The 17,058-nt window shown below is 48.3% G+C and overlaps 15 non-coding genes across 15 annotated transcripts; all 15 read left to right on the forward strand.

Moving 5' to 3' along the window:
• The first annotated feature begins 46 nt into the window (after positions 1-46).
• Positions 47-118, forward strand: trnad-guc (transfer RNA aspartic acid (anticodon GUC)). The gene has a single exon. It is a non-coding gene; the product is annotated as a tRNA-Asp (tRNA).
• Positions 119-1,921: 1,803 nt separating this feature from the next.
• Positions 1,922-1,993, forward strand: trnad-guc (transfer RNA aspartic acid (anticodon GUC)). Its single transcript has one exon. It is a non-coding gene; the product is annotated as a tRNA-Asp (tRNA).
• Positions 1,994-2,859: 866 nt separating this feature from the next.
• trnad-guc (transfer RNA aspartic acid (anticodon GUC)) lies at positions 2,860-2,931 on the forward strand. The gene has a single exon. It is a non-coding gene; the product is annotated as a tRNA-Asp (tRNA).
• An 866-nt stretch (positions 2,932-3,797) lies between these two features.
• Positions 3,798-3,869, forward strand: trnad-guc (transfer RNA aspartic acid (anticodon GUC)). Its single transcript has one exon. It is a non-coding gene; the product is annotated as a tRNA-Asp (tRNA).
• A 965-nt stretch (positions 3,870-4,834) lies between these two features.
• Positions 4,835-4,906, forward strand: trnad-guc (transfer RNA aspartic acid (anticodon GUC)). Its single transcript has one exon. It is a non-coding gene; the product is annotated as a tRNA-Asp (tRNA).
• Positions 4,907-5,772: 866 nt separating this feature from the next.
• On the forward strand, positions 5,773-5,844 carry trnad-guc (transfer RNA aspartic acid (anticodon GUC)). Its single transcript has one exon. It is a non-coding gene; the product is annotated as a tRNA-Asp (tRNA).
• A 1,804-nt stretch (positions 5,845-7,648) lies between these two features.
• Positions 7,649-7,720, forward strand: trnad-guc (transfer RNA aspartic acid (anticodon GUC)). Its single transcript has one exon. It is a non-coding gene; the product is annotated as a tRNA-Asp (tRNA).
• Positions 7,721-8,685: 965 nt separating this feature from the next.
• trnad-guc (transfer RNA aspartic acid (anticodon GUC)) lies at positions 8,686-8,757 on the forward strand. Its single transcript has one exon. It is a non-coding gene; the product is annotated as a tRNA-Asp (tRNA).
• A 1,216-nt stretch (positions 8,758-9,973) lies between these two features.
• On the forward strand, positions 9,974-10,045 carry trnad-guc (transfer RNA aspartic acid (anticodon GUC)). Its single transcript has one exon. It is a non-coding gene; the product is annotated as a tRNA-Asp (tRNA).
• An 865-nt stretch (positions 10,046-10,910) lies between these two features.
• trnad-guc (transfer RNA aspartic acid (anticodon GUC)) lies at positions 10,911-10,982 on the forward strand. The gene has a single exon. It is a non-coding gene; the product is annotated as a tRNA-Asp (tRNA).
• Positions 10,983-11,947: 965 nt separating this feature from the next.
• On the forward strand, positions 11,948-12,019 carry trnad-guc (transfer RNA aspartic acid (anticodon GUC)). The gene has a single exon. It is a non-coding gene; the product is annotated as a tRNA-Asp (tRNA).
• Positions 12,020-12,885: 866 nt separating this feature from the next.
• trnad-guc (transfer RNA aspartic acid (anticodon GUC)) lies at positions 12,886-12,957 on the forward strand. The gene has a single exon. It is a non-coding gene; the product is annotated as a tRNA-Asp (tRNA).
• Positions 12,958-13,922: 965 nt separating this feature from the next.
• Positions 13,923-13,994, forward strand: trnad-guc (transfer RNA aspartic acid (anticodon GUC)). The gene has a single exon. It is a non-coding gene; the product is annotated as a tRNA-Asp (tRNA).
• Positions 13,995-14,860: 866 nt separating this feature from the next.
• Positions 14,861-14,932, forward strand: trnad-guc (transfer RNA aspartic acid (anticodon GUC)). The gene has a single exon. It is a non-coding gene; the product is annotated as a tRNA-Asp (tRNA).
• A 1,804-nt stretch (positions 14,933-16,736) lies between these two features.
• On the forward strand, positions 16,737-16,808 carry trnad-guc (transfer RNA aspartic acid (anticodon GUC)). The gene has a single exon. It is a non-coding gene; the product is annotated as a tRNA-Asp (tRNA).
• Positions 16,809-17,058: the final 250 nt, after the last annotated feature.

A 17,058-nucleotide genomic window follows, 5' to 3' on the forward strand; every position in this document is an offset into this window, starting at 1 on the left:
GTTCCGTTCAAAGTGTGGTCCTTAATTGCATGAAGCTTTCACCTTCTCCTCGTTAGTATAGTGGACAGTATCTCCGCCTGTCACGCGGAAGACCGGGGTTCGATTCCCCGACGGGGAGACGTTTTGCACTTTGCCGTGACTCGTTCAGGTCCCGAGGCTTGTGTCTGCTCCCCTCAGCATCAATTGCTCTGCCTTAGACCTCCGATTTAACACGATAGTTCCTACATGCTCATAGTTTCTCTGCTCACAAAACACCAGAGTAAAATAATCCACTAATTAATGGCCCCCTTATTCGGAAGACTGATTTGGGAATGTTGAAGACGAATCCCCCAGCTGTATTCTGTATTCTGAGTGTGGAAGGAAATGCTTAAATCCGTTTCAGACTCAGAATATCAGAGGGTGTGGCACAGTTGTGTAGTGGTTAGCGTTGTCGCCTTGCAAATCCAGTGTCCGTGATCGATTCGAGTTTGTGTCTTCTCAGCGCCCAGAACGACGTGCCGACTTGTATGGCCTTTTTCATTTTCCCTAAAGGGAAACCTGCCTGGTGCAAGCTGCCCTGTTCCAGTCTCGAAAAGCCAATGAACTACGACGTTTGAGAGAAAGAGAAGCCCTGAGGAGAGGGCGTAGCCATTGCAGCTACAATCTACGAGGTTTGAGAGCAAGAGAAAAGCCAAAGTGGAGGACATAGCAATTGTGTGGTTTGGACACATTGAGGAATGTTAAAGACATTCCTAAATGTGTCCATGCAATGGATTCAACATTCCTGAATGCACCCTATGCAGGGTGTAACCTGCCTCCTGCCCTGAATCTCATGGGATAGGCTTCAGGTCCCCGGGGGCCCTGTATACAGGATAAAATGGTGTAGGCAATGATGAAGACGATGCAAATCAGAGTGCACAGCTTAATCGAAGTTCCTTGGCCTGGTTGCGTATTTTTCGTTCCGTTCAAAGTGTGGTCCTTAATTGCATGAAGCTTTCACCTTCTCCTCGTTAGTATACTGGACAGTATCTCCGCCTGTCACGCGGAAGACCGGGGTTCGATTCCCCGACGGGGAGACGTTTTGCACTTTGCCGTGACTCGTTCAGGTCCCGAGGCTTGTGTCTGCTCCCCTCAGCATCAATTGCTCTGCCTTAGACCTCCGATTTAACACGATAGTTCCTACATGCTCATAGTTTCTCTGCTCACAAAACACCAGAGTAAAATAATCCACTAATTAATGGCCCCCTTATTCGGAAGACTGATTTGGGAATGTTGAAGACGAATTCCCCAGCTGTATTCTGTATTCTGAGTGTGGAAAGAAATGCTTAAATCCGTTTCAGACTCAGAATATCAGAGGGTGTGGCACAGTTGTGTAGTGGTTAGCGTTGTCGCCTTGCAAATCCAGTGTCCGTGATCGATTCGAGTTTGTGTCTTCTCAGCGCCCTGAACGACGTGCCGACTTGTATGGCCTTTTTCATTTTCCCTGAGAGGCAAACCTGCCTGGTGCAAGCTGCCCTGTTCCAGTCTCGAAAAGCCAATGAACTACGACGTTTGAGAGGCAGAGAAGCCCTGAGGAGAGGGCGTAGCCATTGCAGCTACAATCTACGAGGTTTGAGAGCAAGAGGAAAGCCAAAGTGGAGGACATAGCAATTGTGTGGTTTGGACACATTGAGGAATGTTAAAGACATTCCTAAATGTGTCCATGCAATGGATTCAACATTCCTGAATGCACCCTATGCAGGGTGTAACCTGCCTCCTGCCCTGAATCTCATGGGATAGGCTTCAGGTCCCCGGGGGCCCTGTATACAGGATAAAATGGTGTAGGCAATGATGAAGACGATGCAAATCAGAGTGCACAGCTTAATCGAAGTTCCTTGGCCTGGTTGCGTATTTTTCGTTCCGTTTAAAGTGTGGTCCTTCATTGCATGAAGCTTTCACCTTCTCCTCGTTAGTATAGTGGACAGTATCTCCGCCTGTCACGCGGAAGACCGGGGTTCGATTCCCCGACGGGGAGACGTTTTGCACTTTGCCGTGACTCCTTCAGGTCCCGAGGCTTGTGTCTGCTCCCCTCAGCATCAATTGCTCTGCCTTAGACCTCCGATTTAACACGATAGATCCTACATGCTCATAGTTTCTCTGCTCACAAAACACCAGAGTAAAATAATCCACTAATTAATGGCCCCCTTATTCGGAAGACTGATTTGGGAATGTTGAAGACGAATCCCCCAGCTGTATTCTGTATTCTGAGTGTGGAAAGAAATGCTTAAATCCGTTTCAGACTCAGAATATCAGAGGGTGTGGCACAGTTGTGTAGTGGTTAGCGTTGTCGCCTTGCAAATCCAGTGTCCGTGATCGATTCGAGTTTGTGTCTTCTCAGCGCCCTGAACGACGTGCCGACTTGTATGGCCTTTTTCATTTTCCCTGAGAGGCAAACCTGCCTGGTGCAAGCTGCCCTGTTCCAGTCTCGAAAAGCCAATGAACTACGACGTTTGAGAGGCAGAGAAGCCCTGAGGAGAGGGCGTAGCCATTGCAGCTACAATCTACGAGGTTTGAGAGCAAGAGGAAAGCCAAAGTGGAGGACATAGTAATTGTGTGGTTTGGACACATTGAGGAATGTTAAAGACATTCCTAAATGTGTCCATGCAATGGATTCAACATTCCTGAATGCACCCTATGCAGGGTGTAACCTGCCCCCTGCCCTGAATCTCATGGGATAGGCTTCAGGTCCCCGGGGGCCCTGTATACAGGATAAAATGGTGTAGGCAATGATGAAGACGATGCAAATCAGAGTGCACAGCTTAATCGAAGTTCCTTGGCCTGGTTGCGTATTTTTCGTTCCATTCAAAGTGTGGTCCTTAATTGCATGAAGCTTTCACCTTCTCCTCGTTAGTATAGTGGACAGTATCTCCGCCTGTCACGCGGAAGACCGGGGTTCGATTCCCCGACGGGGAGACGTTTTGCACTTTGCCGTGACTCGTTCAGGTCCCGAGGCTTGTGTCTGCTCCCCTCAGCATCAATTGCTCTGCCTTAGACCTCCGATTTAACACGATAGTTCCTACATGCTCATAGTTTCTCTGCTCACAAAACACCAGAGTAAAATAATCCACTAATTAATGGCCCCCATATTCGGAAGACTGATTTGGGAATGTTGAAGACGAATCCCCCAGCTGTATTCTGTATTCTGAGTGTGGAAAGAAATGCTTAAATCCGTTTCAGACTCAGAATATCAGAGGGTGTGGCACAGTTGTGTAGTGGTTAGCGTTGTCGCCTTGCAAATCCAGTGTCCGTGATCGATTCGAGTTTGTGTCTTCCCAGCGCCCTGAACGACGTGCCGACTTGTATGGCCTTTTTCATTTTCCCTGAGAGGCAAACCTGCCTGGTGCAAGCTGCCCTGTTCCAGTCTCGAAAAGCCAATGAACTACGACGTTTGAGAGAAAGAGAAGCCCTGAGGAGAGGGCGTAGCCATTGCAGCTACAATCTACGAGGTTTGAGAGCAAGAGGAAAGCCAAAGTGGAGGACATAGTAATTGTGTGGTTTGGACACATTGAGGAATGTTAAAGACATTCCTAAATATGTCCATGCAATGGATTCAACATTCCTGAATGCACCCTATGCAGGGTGTAACCTGCCTCCTGCCCTGAATCTCATGGGATAGGCTTCAGGTCCCCGGGGGCCCTGTATACAGGATAAAATGGTGTAGGCAATGATGAAGACGATGCAAATCAGAGTGCACAGCTTAATCGAAGTTCCTTGGCCTGGTTGCGTATTTTTCGTTCCGTTCAAAGTGTGGTCCTTAATTGCATGAAGCTTTCACCTTCTCCTCGTTAGTATAGTGGACAGTATCTCCGCCTGTCACGCGGAAGACCGGGGTTCGATTCCCCGACGGGGAGACGTTTTGCACTTTGCCGTGACTCGTTCAGGTCCCGAGGCTTGTGTCTGCTCCCCTCAGCATCAATTGCTCTGCCTTAGACCTCCGATTTAACACGATAGTTCCTACATGCTCATAGTTTCTCTGCTCACAAAACACCAGAGTAAAATAATCCACTAATTAATGGCCCCCTTATTCGGAAGACTGATTTGGGAATGTTGAAGACGAATCCCCCAGCTGTATTCTGTATCAGTTCCAGAGTCTCAATACAACTGAGAGGCAGACCTGCCTGGAGCAATTTGCCCTGGTCCAGGCTTGAAAAGCCAACGTGCCAAAAGAGCAACCGACTGGTGAGTGTGGAAAGAAATGCTTAAATCCGTTTCAGACTCAGAATATCAGAGGGTGTGGCACAGTTGTGTAGTGGTTAGCGTTGTCGCCTTGCAAATCCAGTGTCCGTGATCGATTCGAGTTTGTGTCTTCTCAGCGCCCTGAACGACGTGCCGACTTGTATGGCCTTTTTCATTTTCCCTCAAAGGCAAACCTGCCTGGTGCAAGCTGCCCTGTTCCAGTCTCGAAAAGCCAATGAACTACGACGTTTGAGAGGCAGAGAAGCCCTGAGGAGAGGGCGTAGCCATTGCAGCTACAATCTACGAGGTTTGAGAGCAAGAGGAAAGCCAAAGTGGAGGACATAGTAATTGTGTGGTTTGGACACATTGAGGAATGTTAAAGACATTCCTAAATGTGTCCATGCAATGGATTCAACATTCCTGAATGCACCCTATGCAGGGTGTAACCTGCCCCCTGCCCTGAATCTCATGGGATAGGCTTCAGGTCCCCGGGGGCCCTGTATACAGGATAAAATGGTGTAGGCAATGATGAAGACGATGCAAATCAGAGTGCACAGCTTAATCGAAGTTCCTTGGCCTGGTTGCGTATTTTTCGTTCCGTTCAAAGTGTGGTCCTTAATTGCATGAAGCTTTCACCTTCTCCTCGTTAGTATAGTGGACAGTATCTCCGCCTGTCACGCGGAAGACCGGGGTTCGATTCCCCGACGGGGAGACGTTTTGCACTTTGCCGTGACTCGTTCAGGTCCCGAGGCTTGTGTCTGCTCCCCTCAGCATCAATTGCTCTGCCTTAGACCTCCGATTTAACACGATAGTTCCTACATGCTCATAGTTTCTCTGCTCACAAAACACCAGAGTAAAATAATCCACTAATTAATGGCCCCCTTATTCGGAAGACTGATTTGGGAATGTTGAAGACGAATCCCCCAGCTGTATTCTGTATTCTGAGTGTGGAAAGAAATGCTTAAATCCGTTTCAGACTCAGAATATCAGAGGGTGTGGCACAGTTGTGTAGTGGTAAGCGTTGTCGCCTTGCAAATCCAGGGTCCGTGATCGATTCGAGTTTGTGTCTTCTCAGCGCCCTGAACGACGTGCCGACTTGTATGGCCTTTTTCATTTTCCCTGAGAGGCAAACCTGCCAGGTGCAAGCTGCCCTGTTCCAGTCTCGAAAAGCCAATGAACTACGACGTTTGAGAGGCAGAGAAGCCCTGAGGAGAGGGCGTAGCCATTGCAGCTACAATCTACGAGGTTTGAGAGCAAGAGGAAAGCCAAAGTGGAGGACATAGTAATTGTGTGGTTTGGACACATTGAGGAATGTTAAAGACATTCCTAAATGTGTCCATGCAATGGATTCAACATTCCTGAATGCACCCTATGCAGGGTGTAACCTGCCCCCTGCCCTGAATGTCATGGGATAGGCTTCAGGTCCCCGGGGGCCCTGTATACAGGATAAAATGGTGTAGGCAATGATGAAGACGATGCAAATCAGAGTGCACAGCTTAATCGAAGTTCCTTGGCCTGGTTGCGTATTTTTCGTTCCGTTCAAAGTGTGGTCCTTAATTGCATGAAGCTTTTACCTTCTCCTCGTTAGTATAGTGGACAGTATCTCCGCCTGTCACGCGGAAGACCGGGGTTCGATTCCCCGACGGGGAGACGTTTTGCACGTTGCCGTGACTCGTTCAGGTCCCGAGGCTTGTGTCTGCTCCCCTCAGCATCAATTGCTCTGCCTTAGACCTCCGATTTAACACGATAGTTCCTACATGCTCATAGTTTCTCTGCTCACAAAACACCAGAGTAAAATAATCCACTAATTAATGGCCCCCTTATTCGGAAGACTGATTTGGGAATGTTGAAGACGAATCCCCCAGCTGTATTCTGTATTCTGAGTGTGGAAAGAAATGCTTAAATCCGTTTCAGACTCAGAATATCAGAGGGTGTGGCACAGTTGTGTAGTGGTTAGCGTTGTCGCCTTGCAAATCCAGTGTCCGTGATCGATTCGAGTTTGTGTCTTCTCAGCGCCCTGAACGACGTGCCGACTTGTATGGCCTTTTTCATTTTCCCTCAATGGCAAATCTGCCTGGTGCAAGCTGCCCTGTTCCAGTCTCGAAAAGCCAATGAACTACGACGTTTGAGAGGCAGAGAAGCCCTGAGGAGAGGGCGTAGCCATTGCAGCTACAATCTACGAGGTTTGAGAGCAAGAGGAAAGCCAAAGTGGAGGACATAGTAATTGTGTGGTTTGGACACATTGAGGAATGTTAAAGACATTCCTAAATGTGTCCATGCAATGGATTCAACATTCCTGAATGCACCCTATGCAGGGTGTAACCTGCCTCCTGCCCTGAATCTCATGGGATAGGCTTCAGGTCCCCGGGGGCCCTGTATACAGGATAAAATGGTGTAGGCAATGATAAAGACGATGCAAATCAGAGTGCACAGCTTAATCGAAGTTCCTTGGCCTGGTTGCGTATTTTTCGTTCCGTTCAAAGTGTGGTCCTTAATTGCATGAAGCTTTCACCTTCTCCTCGTTAGTATAGTGGACAGTATCTCCGCCTGTCACGCGGAAGACCGGGGTTTGATTCCCCGACGGGGAGACGTTTTGCACTTTGCCGTGACTCGTTCAGGTCCCGAGGCTTGTGTCTGCTCCCCTCAGCATCAATTGCTCTGCCTTAGACCTCCGATTTAACACGATAGTTCCTACATGCTCATAGTTTCTCTGCTCACAAAACACCAGAGTAAAATAATCCACTAATTAATGGCCCCCATATTCGGAAGACTGATTTGGGAATGTTGAAGACGAATCCCCCAGCTGTATTCTGTATTCTGAGTGTGGAAAGAAATGCTTAAATCCGTTTCAGACTCAGAATATCAGAGGGTGTGGCACAGTTGTGTAGTGGTTAGCGTTGTCGCCTTGCAAATCCAGTGTCCGTGATCGATTCGAGTTTGTGTCTTCCCAGCGCCCTGAACGACGTGCCGACTTGTATGGCCTTTTTCATTTTCCCTGAGAGGCAAACCTGCCTGGTGCAAGCTGCCCTGTTCCAGTCTCGAAAAGCCAATGAACTACGACGTTTGAGAGAAAGAGAAGCCCTGAGGAGAGGGCGTAGCCATTGCAGCTACAATCTACGAGGTTTGAGAGCAAGAGGAAAGCCAAAGTGGAGGACATAGTAATTGTGTGGTTTGGACACATTGAGGAATGTTAAAGACATTCCTAAATATGTCCATGCAATGGATTCAACATTCCTGAATGCACCCTATGCAGGGTGTAACCTGCCTCCTGCCCTGAATCTCATGGGATAGGCTTCAGGTCCCCGGGGGCCCTGTATACAGGATAAAATGGTGTAGGCAATGATGAAGACGATGCAAATCAGAGTGCACAGCTTAATCGAAGTTCCTTGGCCTGGTTGCGTATTTTTCGTTCCGTTTAAAGTGTGGTCCGTCATTGCATGAAGCTTTCACCTTCTCCTCGTTAGTATAGTGGACAGTATCTCCGCCTGTCACGCGGAAGACCGGGGTTCGATTCCCCGACGGGGAGACGTTTTGCACTTTGCCGTGACTCCTTCAGGTCCCGAGGCTTGTGTCTGCTCCCCTCAGCATCAATTGCTCTGCCTTAGACCTCCGATTTAACACGATAGTTCCTACATGCTCATAGTTTCTCTGCTCACAAAACACCAGAGTAAAATAATCCACTAATTAATGGCCCCCTTATTCGGAAGACTGATTTGGGAATGTTGAAGACGAATCCCCCAGCTGTATTCTGTATCAGTTCCAGAGTCTCAATACAACTGAGAGGCAGACCTGCCTGGAGCAATTTGCCCTGGTCCAGGCTTGAAAAGCCAACGTGCCAAAAGAGCAACCGACTGGTGAGTGTGGAAAGAAATGCTTAAATCCGTTTCAGACTCAGAATATCAGAGGGTGTGGCACAGTTGTGTAGTGGTTAGCGTTGTCGCCTTGCAAATCCAGTGTCCGTGATCGATTCGAGTTTGTGTCTTCTCAGCGCCCTGAACGACGTGCCGACTTGTATGGCCTTTTTCATTTTCCCTCAAAGGCAAACCTGCCTGGTGCAAGCTGCCCTGTTCCAGTCTCGAAAAGCCAATGAACTACGACGTTTGAGAGGCAGAGAAGCCCTGAGGAGAGGGCGTAGCCATTGCAGCTACAATCTACGAGGTTTGAGAGCAAGAGGAAAGCCAAAGTGGAGGACATAGTAATTGTGTGGTTTGGACACATTGAGGAATGTTAAAGACATTCCTAAATGTGTCCATGCAATGGATTCAACATTCCTGAATGCACCCTATGCAGGGTGTAACCTGCCCCCTGCCCTGAATGTCATGGGATAGGCTTCAGGTCCCCGGGGGCCCTGTATACAGGATAAAATGGTGTAGGCAATGATGAAGACGATGCAAATCAGAGTGCACAGCTTAATCGAAGTTCCTTGGCCTGGTTGCGTATTTTTCGTTCCGTTCAAAGTGTGGTCCTTAATTGCATGAAGCTTTCACCTTCTCCTCGTTAGTATAGTGGACAGTATCTCCGCCTGTCACGCGGAAGACCGGGGTTCGATTCCCCGACGGGGAGACGTTTTGCACTTTGCCGTGACTCGTTCAGGTCCCGAGGCTTGTGTCTGCTCCCCTCAGCATCAATTGCTCTGCCTTAGACCTCCGATTTAACACGATAGTTCCTACATGCTCATAGTTTCTCTGCTCACAAAACACCAGAGTAAAATAATCCACTAATTAATGGCCCCCTTATTCGGAAGACTGATTTGGGAATGTTGAAGACGAATCCCCCAACTGTATTCTGTATTTTGAGTGTGGAAAGAAATGCTTAAATCCGTTTCAGACTCAGAATATCAGAGGGTGTGGCACAGTTGTGTAGTGGTTAGCGTTGTCGCCTTGCAAATCCAGTGTCTGTGATCGAACACGATAGTTCCTACATGCTCATAGTTTCTCTGCTCACAAAACACCAGAGTAAAATAATCCACTAATTAATGGCCCCCTTATTCGGAAGACTGATTTGGGAATGTTGAAGACGAATCCCCCAGCTGTATTCTGTATCAGTTCCAGAGTCTCAATACAACTGAGAGGCAGACCTGCCTGGAGCAATTTGCCCTGGTCCAGGCTTGAAAAGCCAACGTGCCAAAAGAGCAACCGACTGGTGAGTGTGGAAAGAAATGCTTAAATCCGTTTCAGACTCAGAATATCAGAGGGTGTGGCACAGTTGTGTAGTGGTTAGCGTTGTCGCCTTGCAAATCCAGTGTCCGTGATCGATTCGAGTTTGTGTCTTCTCAGCGCCCTGAACGACGTGCCGACTTGTATGGCCTTTTTCATTTTCCCTGAGAGGCAAACCTGCCTGGTGCAAGCTGCCCTGTTCCAGTCTCGAAAAGCCAATGAACTACGACGTTTGAGAGGCAGAGAAGCCCTGAGGAGAGGGCGTAGCCATTGCAGCTACAATCTACGAGGTTTGAGAGCAAGAGGAAAGCCAAAGTGGAGGACATAGTAATTGTGTGGTTTGGACACATTGAGGAATGTTAAAGACATTCCTAAATGTGTCCATGCAATGGATTCAACATTCCTGAATGCACCCTATGCAGGGTGTAACCTGCCCCCTGCCCTGAATCTCATGGGATAGGCTTCAGGTCCCCGGGGGCCCTGTATACAGGATAAAATGGTGTAGGCAATGATGAAGACGATGCAAATCAGAGTGCACAGCTTAATCGAAGTTCCTTGGCCTGGTTGCGTATTTTTCGTTCCGTTTAAAGTGTGGTCCGTAATTGCATGAAGCTTTCACCTTCTCCTCGTTAGTATAGTGGACAGTATCTCCGCCTGTCACGCGGAAGACCGGGGTTCGATTCCCCGACGGGGAGACGTTTTGCACTTTGCCGTGACTCCTTCAGGTCCCGAGGCTTGTGTCTGCTCCCCTCAGCATCAATTGCTCTGCCTTAGACCTCCGATTTAACACGATAGTTCCTACATGCTCATAGTTTCTCTGCTCACAAAACACCAGAGTAAAATAATCCACTAATTAATGGCCCCCTTATTCGGAAGACTGATTTGGGAATGTTGAAGACGAATCCCCAGCTGTATTCTGTATTCTGAGTGTGGAAAGAAATGCTTAAATCCGTTTCAGACTCAGAATATCAGAGGGTGTGGCACAGTTGTGTAGTGGTTAGCGTTGTCGCCTTGCAAATCCAGTGTCCGTGATCGATTCGAGTTTGTGTCTTCTCAGCGCCCTGAACGACGTGCCGACTTGTATGGCCTTTTTCATTTTCCCTGAGAGGCAAACCTGCCTGGTGCAAGCTGCCCTGTTCCAGTCTCGAAAAGCCAATGAACTACGACGTTTGAGAGAAAGAGAAGCCCTGAGGAGAGGGCGTAGCCATTGCAGCTACAATCTACGAGGTTTGAGAGCAAGAGGAAAGCCAAAGTGGAGGACATAGTAATTGTGTGGTTTGGACACATTGAGGAATGTTAAAGACATTCCTAAATGTGTCCATGCAATGGATTCAACATTCCTGAATGCACCCTATGCAGGGTGTAACCTGCCTCCTGCCCTGAATCTCATGGGATAGGCTTCAGGTCCCCGGGGGAACTGTATACAGAATAAAATGGTGTAGGCAATGATGAAGACGATGCAAATCAGAGTGCACAGCTTAATCGAAGTTCCTTGGCCTGGTTGCGTATTTTTCGTTCCGTTCAAAGTGTGGTCCTTAATTGCATGAAGCTTTCACCTTCTCCTCGTTAGTATAGTGGACAGTATCTCCGCCTGTCACGCGGAAGACCGGGGTTCGATTCCCCGACGGGGAGACGTTTTGCACTTTGCCGTGACTCGTTCAGGTCCCGAGGCTTGTGTCTGCTCCCCTCAGCATCAATTGCTCTGCCTTAGACCTCCGATTTAACACGATAGTTCCTACATGCTCATAGTTTCTCTGCTCACAATACACCAGAGTAAAATAATCCACTAATTAATGGCCCCCTTATTCGGAAGACTGATTTGGGAATGTTGAAGACGAATCCCCCAGCTGTATTCTGTATCAGTTCCAGAGTCTCAATACAACTGAGAGGCAGACCTGCCTGGAGCAATTTGCCCTGGTCCAGGCTTGAAAAGCCAACGTGCCAAAAGAGCAACCGACTGGTGAGTGTGGAAAGAAATGCTTAAATCCGTTTCAGACTCAGAATATCAGAGGGTGTGGCACAGTTGTGTAGTGGTTAGCGTTGTCGCCTTGCAAATCCAGTGTCCGTGATCGATTCGAGTTTGTGTCTTCTCAGCGCCCTGAACGACGTGCCGACTTGTATGGCCTTTTTCATTTTCCCTCAAAGGCAAACCTGCCTGGTGCAAGCTGCCCTGTTCCAGTCTCGAAAAGCCAATGAACTACGACGTTTGTGAGAAAGAGAAGCCCTGAGGAGAGGGCTTAGCCATTGCAGCTACAATCTACGAGGTTTGAGAGCAAGAGGAAAGCCACAGTGGAGGACATAGTAATTGTGTGGTTTGGACACATTGAGGAATGTTTAAGACATTCCTAAATGTGTCCATGCAATGGATTCAACATTCCTGAATGCACCCTATGCAGGGTGTAACCTGCCCCCTGCCCTGAATGTCATGGGATAGGCTTCAGGTCCCCGGGGGCCCTGTATACAGGATAAAATGGTGTAGGCAATGATGAAGACGATGCAAATCAGAGTGCACAGCTTAATCGAAGTTCCTTGGCCTGGTTGCGTATTTTTCGTTCCGTTTAAAGTGTGGTCCTTAATTGCATGAAGCTTTCACCTTCTCCTCGTTAGTATAGTGGACAGTATCTCCGCCTGTCACGCGGAAGACCGGGGTTCGATTCCCCGACGGGGAGACGTTTTGCACTTTGCCGTGACTCCTTCAGGTCCCGAGGCTTGTGTCTGCTCCCCTCAGCATCAATTGCTCTGCCTTAGACCTCCGATTTAACACGATAGTTCCTACATGCTCATAGTTTCTCTGCTCACAAAACACCAGAGTAAAATAATCCACTAATTAATGGCCCCCTTATTCGGAAGACTGATTTGGGAATGTTGAAGACGAATCCCCCAACTGTATTCTGTATTCTGAGTGTGGAAAGAAATGCTTAAATCCGTTTCAGACTCAGAATATCAGAGGGTGTGGCACAGTTGTGTAGTGGTTAGCGTTGTCGCCTTGCAAATCCAGTGTCCGTGATCGATTCGAGTTTGTGTCTTCTCAGCGCCCTGAACGACGTGCCGACTTGTATGGCCTTTTTCATTTTCCCTGAGAGGCAAACCTGCCTGGTGCAAGCTGCCCTGTTCCAGTCTCGAAAAGCCAATGAACTACGACGTTTGAGAGAAAGAGAAGCCCTGAGGAGAGGGCGTAGCCATTGCAGCTACAATCTACGAGGTTTGAGAGCAAGAGGAAAGCCAAAGTGGAGGACATAGTAATTGTGTGGTTTGGACACATTGAGGAATGTTAAAGACATTCCTAAATATGTCCATGCAATGGATTCAACATTCCTGAATGCACCCTATGCAGGGTGTAACCTGCCTCCTGCCCTGAATCTCATGGGATAGGCTTCAGGTCCCCGGGGGCCCTGTATACAGGATAAAATGGTGTAGGCAATGATGAAGACGATGCAAATCAGAGTGCACAGCTTAATCGAAGTTCCTTGGCCTGGTTGCGTATTTTTCGTTCCGTTCAAAGTGTGGTCCTTAATTGCATGAAGCTTTCACCTTCTCCTCGTTAGTATAGTGGACAGTATCTCCGCCTGTCACGCGGAAGACCGGGGTTCGATTCCCCGACGGGGAGACGTTTTGCACTTTGCCGTGACTCGTTCAGGTCCCGAGGCTTGTGTCTGCTCCCCTCAGCATCAATTGCTCTGCCTTAGACCTCCGATTTAACACGATAGTTCCTACATGCTCATAGTTTCTCTGCTCACAAAACACCAGAGTAAAATAATCCACTAATTAATGGCCCCCTTATTCGGAAGACTGATTTGGGAATGTTGAAGACGAATCCCCCAGCTGTATTCTGTATCAGTTCCAGAGTCTCAATACAACTGAGAGGCAGACCTGCCTGGAGCAATTTGCCCTGGTCCAGGCTTGAAAAGCCAACGTGCCAAAAGAGCAACCGACTGGTGAGTGTGGAAAGAAATGCTTAAATCCGTTTCAGACTCAGAATATCAGAGGGTGTGGCACAGTTGTGTAGTGGTTAGCGTTGTCGCCTTGCAAATCCAGTGTCCGTGATCGATTCGAGTTTGTGTCTTCTCAGCGCCCTGAACGACGTGCCGACTTGTATGGCCTTTTTCATTTTCCCTCAAAGGCAAACCTGCCTGGTGCAAGCTGCCCTGTTCCAGTCTCGAAAAGCCAATGAACTACGACGTTTGAGAGGCAGAGAAGCCCTGAGGAGAGGGCGTAGCCATTGCAGCTACAATCTACGAGGTTTGAGAGCAAGAGGAAAGCCAAAGTGGAGGACATAGTAATTGTGTGGTTTGGACACATTGAGGAATGTTAAAGACATTCCTAAATGTGTCCATGCAATGGATTCAACATTCCTGAATGCACCCTATGCAGGGTGTAACCTGCCCCCTGCCCTGAATCTCATGGGATAGGCTTCAGGTCCCCGGGGGCCCTGTATACAGGATAAAATGGTGTAGGCAATGATGAAGACGATGCAAATCAGAGTGCACAGCTTAATCGAAGTTCCTTGGCCTGGTTGCGTATTTTTCGTTCCGTTTAAAGTGTGGTCCGTCATTGCATGAAGCTTTCACCTTCTCCTCGTTAGTATAGTGGACAGTATCTCCGCCTGTCACGCGGAAGACCGGGGTTCGATTCCCCGACGGGGAGACGTTTTGCACTTTGCCGTGACTCCTTCAGGTCCCGAGGCTTGTGTCTGCTCCCCTCAGCATCAATTGCTCTGCCTTAGACCTCCGATTTAACACGATAGTTCCTACATGCTCATAGTTTCTCTGCTCACAAAACACCAGAGTAAAATAATCCACTAATTAATGGCCCCCTTATTCGGAAGACTGATTTGGGAATGTTGAAGACGAATCCCCCAGCTGTATTCTGTATTCTGAGTGTGGAAAGAAATGCTTAAATCCGTTTCAGACTCAGAATATCAGAGGGTGTGGCACAGTTGTGTAGTGGTAAGCGTTGTCGCCTTGCAAATCCAGGGTCCGTGATCGATTCGAGTTTGTGTCTTCTCAGCGCCCTGAACGACGTGCCGACTTGTATGGCCTTTTTCATTTTCCCTGAGAGGCAAACCTGCCAGGTGCAAGCTGCCCTGTTCCAGTCTCGAAAAGCCAATGAACTACGACGTTTGAGAGGCAGAGAAGCCCTGAGGAGAGGGCGTAGCCATTGCAGCTACAATCTACGAGGTTTGAGAGCAAGAGGAAAGCCAAAGTGGAGGACATAGTAATTGTGTGGTTTGGACACATTGAGGAATGTTAAAGACATTCCTAAATGTGTCCATGCAATGGATTCAACATTCCTGAATGCACCCTATGCAGGGTGTAACCTGCCTCCTGCCCTGAATCTCATGGGATAGGCTTCAGGTCCCCGGGGGCCCTGTATACAGGATAAAATGGTGTAGGCAATGATGAAGACGATGCAAATCAGAGTGCACAGCTTAATCGAAGTTCCTTGGCCTGGTTGCGTATTTTTCGTTCCGTTCAAAGTGTGGTCCTTAATTGCATGAAGCTTTTACCTTCTCCTCGTTAGTATAGTGGACAGTATCTCCGCCTGTCACGCGGAAGACCGGGGTTCGATTCCCCGACGGGGAGACGTTTTGCACGTTGCCGTGACTCGTTCAGGTCCCGAGGCTTGTGTCTGCTCCCCTCAGCATCAATTGCTCTGCCTTAGACCTCCGATTTAACACGATAGTTCCTACATGCTCATAGTTTCTCTGCTCACAAAACACCAGAGTAAAATAATCCACTAATTAATGGCCCCCTTATTCGGAAGACTGATTTGGGAATGTTGAAGACGAATCCCCCAGCTGTATTCTGTATTCTGAGTGTGGAAAGAAATGCTTAAATCCGTTTCAGACTCAGAATATCAGAGGGTGTGGCACAGTTGTGTAGTGGTTAGCGTTGTCGCCTTGCAAATCCAGTGTCCGTGATCGATTCGAGTTTGTGTCTTCTCAGCGCCCTGAACGACGTGCCGACTTGTATGGCCTTTTTCATTTTCCCTCAATGGCAAATCTGCCTGGTGCAAGCTGCCCTGTTCCAGTCTCGAAAAGCCAATGAACTACGACGTTTGAGAGGCAGAGAAGCCCTGAGGAGAGGGCGTAGCCATTGCAGCTACAATCTACGAGGTTTGAGAGCAAGAGGAAAGCCAAAGTGGAGGACATAGTAATTGTGTGGTTTGGACACATTGAGGAATGTTAAAGACATTCCTAAATGTGTCCATGCAATGGATTCAACATTCCTGAATGCACCCTATGCAGGGTGTAACCTGCCTCCTGCCCTGAATCTCATGGGATAGGCTTCAGGTCCCCGGGGGCCCTGTATACAGGATAAAATGGTGTAGGCAATGATAAAGACGATGCAAATCAGAGTGCACAGCTTAATCGAAGTTCCTTGGCCTGGTTGCGTATTTTTCGTTCCGTTCAAAGTGTGGTCCTTAATTGCATGAAGCTTTCACCTTCTCCTCGTTAGTATAGTGGACAGTATCTCCGCCTGTCACGCGGAAGACCGGGGTTTGATTCCCCGACGGGGAGACGTTTTGCACTTTGCCGTGACTCGTTCAGGTCCCGAGGCTTGTGTCTGCTCCCCTCAGCATCAATTGCTCTGCCTTAGACCTCCGATTTAACACGATAGTTCCTACATGCTCATAGTTTCTCTGCTCACAAAACACCAGAGTAAAATAATCCACTAATTAATGGCCCCCATATTCGGAAGACTGATTTGGGAATGTTGAAGACGAATCCCCCAGCTGTATTCTGTATTCTGAGTGTGGAAAGAAATGCTTAAATCCGTTTCAGACTCAGAATATCAGAGGGTGTGGCACAGTTGTGTAGTGGTTAGCGTTGTCGCCTTGCAAATCCAGTGTCCGTGATCGATTCGAGTTTGTGTCTTCCCAGCGCCCTGAACGACGTGCCGACTTGTATGGCCTTTTTCATTTTCCCTGAGAGGCAAACCTGCCTGGTGCAAGCTGCCCTGTTCCAGTCTCGAAAAGCCAATGAACTACGACGTTTGAGAGAAAGAGAAGCCCTGAGGAGAGGGCGTAGCCATTGCAGCTACAATCTACGAGGTTTGAGAGCAAGAGGAAAGCCAAAGTGGAGGACATAGTAATTGTGTGGTTTGGACACATTGAGGAATGTTAAAGACATTCCTAAATATGTCCATGCAATGGATTCAACATTCCTGAATGCACCCTATGCAGGGTGTAACCTGCCTCCTGCCCTGAATCTCATGGGATAGGCTTCAGGTCCCCGGGGGCCCTGTATACAGGATAAAATGGTGTAGGCAATGATGAAGACGATGCAAATCAGAGTGCACAGCTTAATCGAAGTTCCTTGGCCTGGTTGCGTATTTTTCGTTCCGTTCAAAGTGTGGTCCTTAATTGCATGAAGCTTTCACCTTCTCCTCGTTAGTATAGTGGACAGTATCTCCGCCTGTCACGCGGAAGACCGGGGTTCGATTCCCCGACGGGGAGACGTTTTGCACTTTGCCGTGACTCGTTCAGGTCCCGAGGCTTGTGTCTGCTCCCCTCAGCATCAATTGCTCTGCCTTAGACCTCCGATTTAACACGATAGTTCCTACATGCTCATAGTTTCTCTGCTCACAAAACACCAGAGTAAAATAATCCACTAATTAATGGCCCCCTTATTCGGAAGACTGATTTGGGAATGTTGAAGACGAATCCCCCAGCTGTATTCTGTATCAGTTCCAGAGTCTCAATACAA

The sequence above is a fragment of the Clarias gariepinus genome, chromosome 8 (assembly GCF_024256425.1).
Source record: "Clarias gariepinus isolate MV-2021 ecotype Netherlands chromosome 8, CGAR_prim_01v2, whole genome shotgun sequence".
Taxonomy (NCBI): domain Eukaryota; kingdom Metazoa; phylum Chordata; class Actinopteri; order Siluriformes; family Clariidae; genus Clarias; species Clarias gariepinus.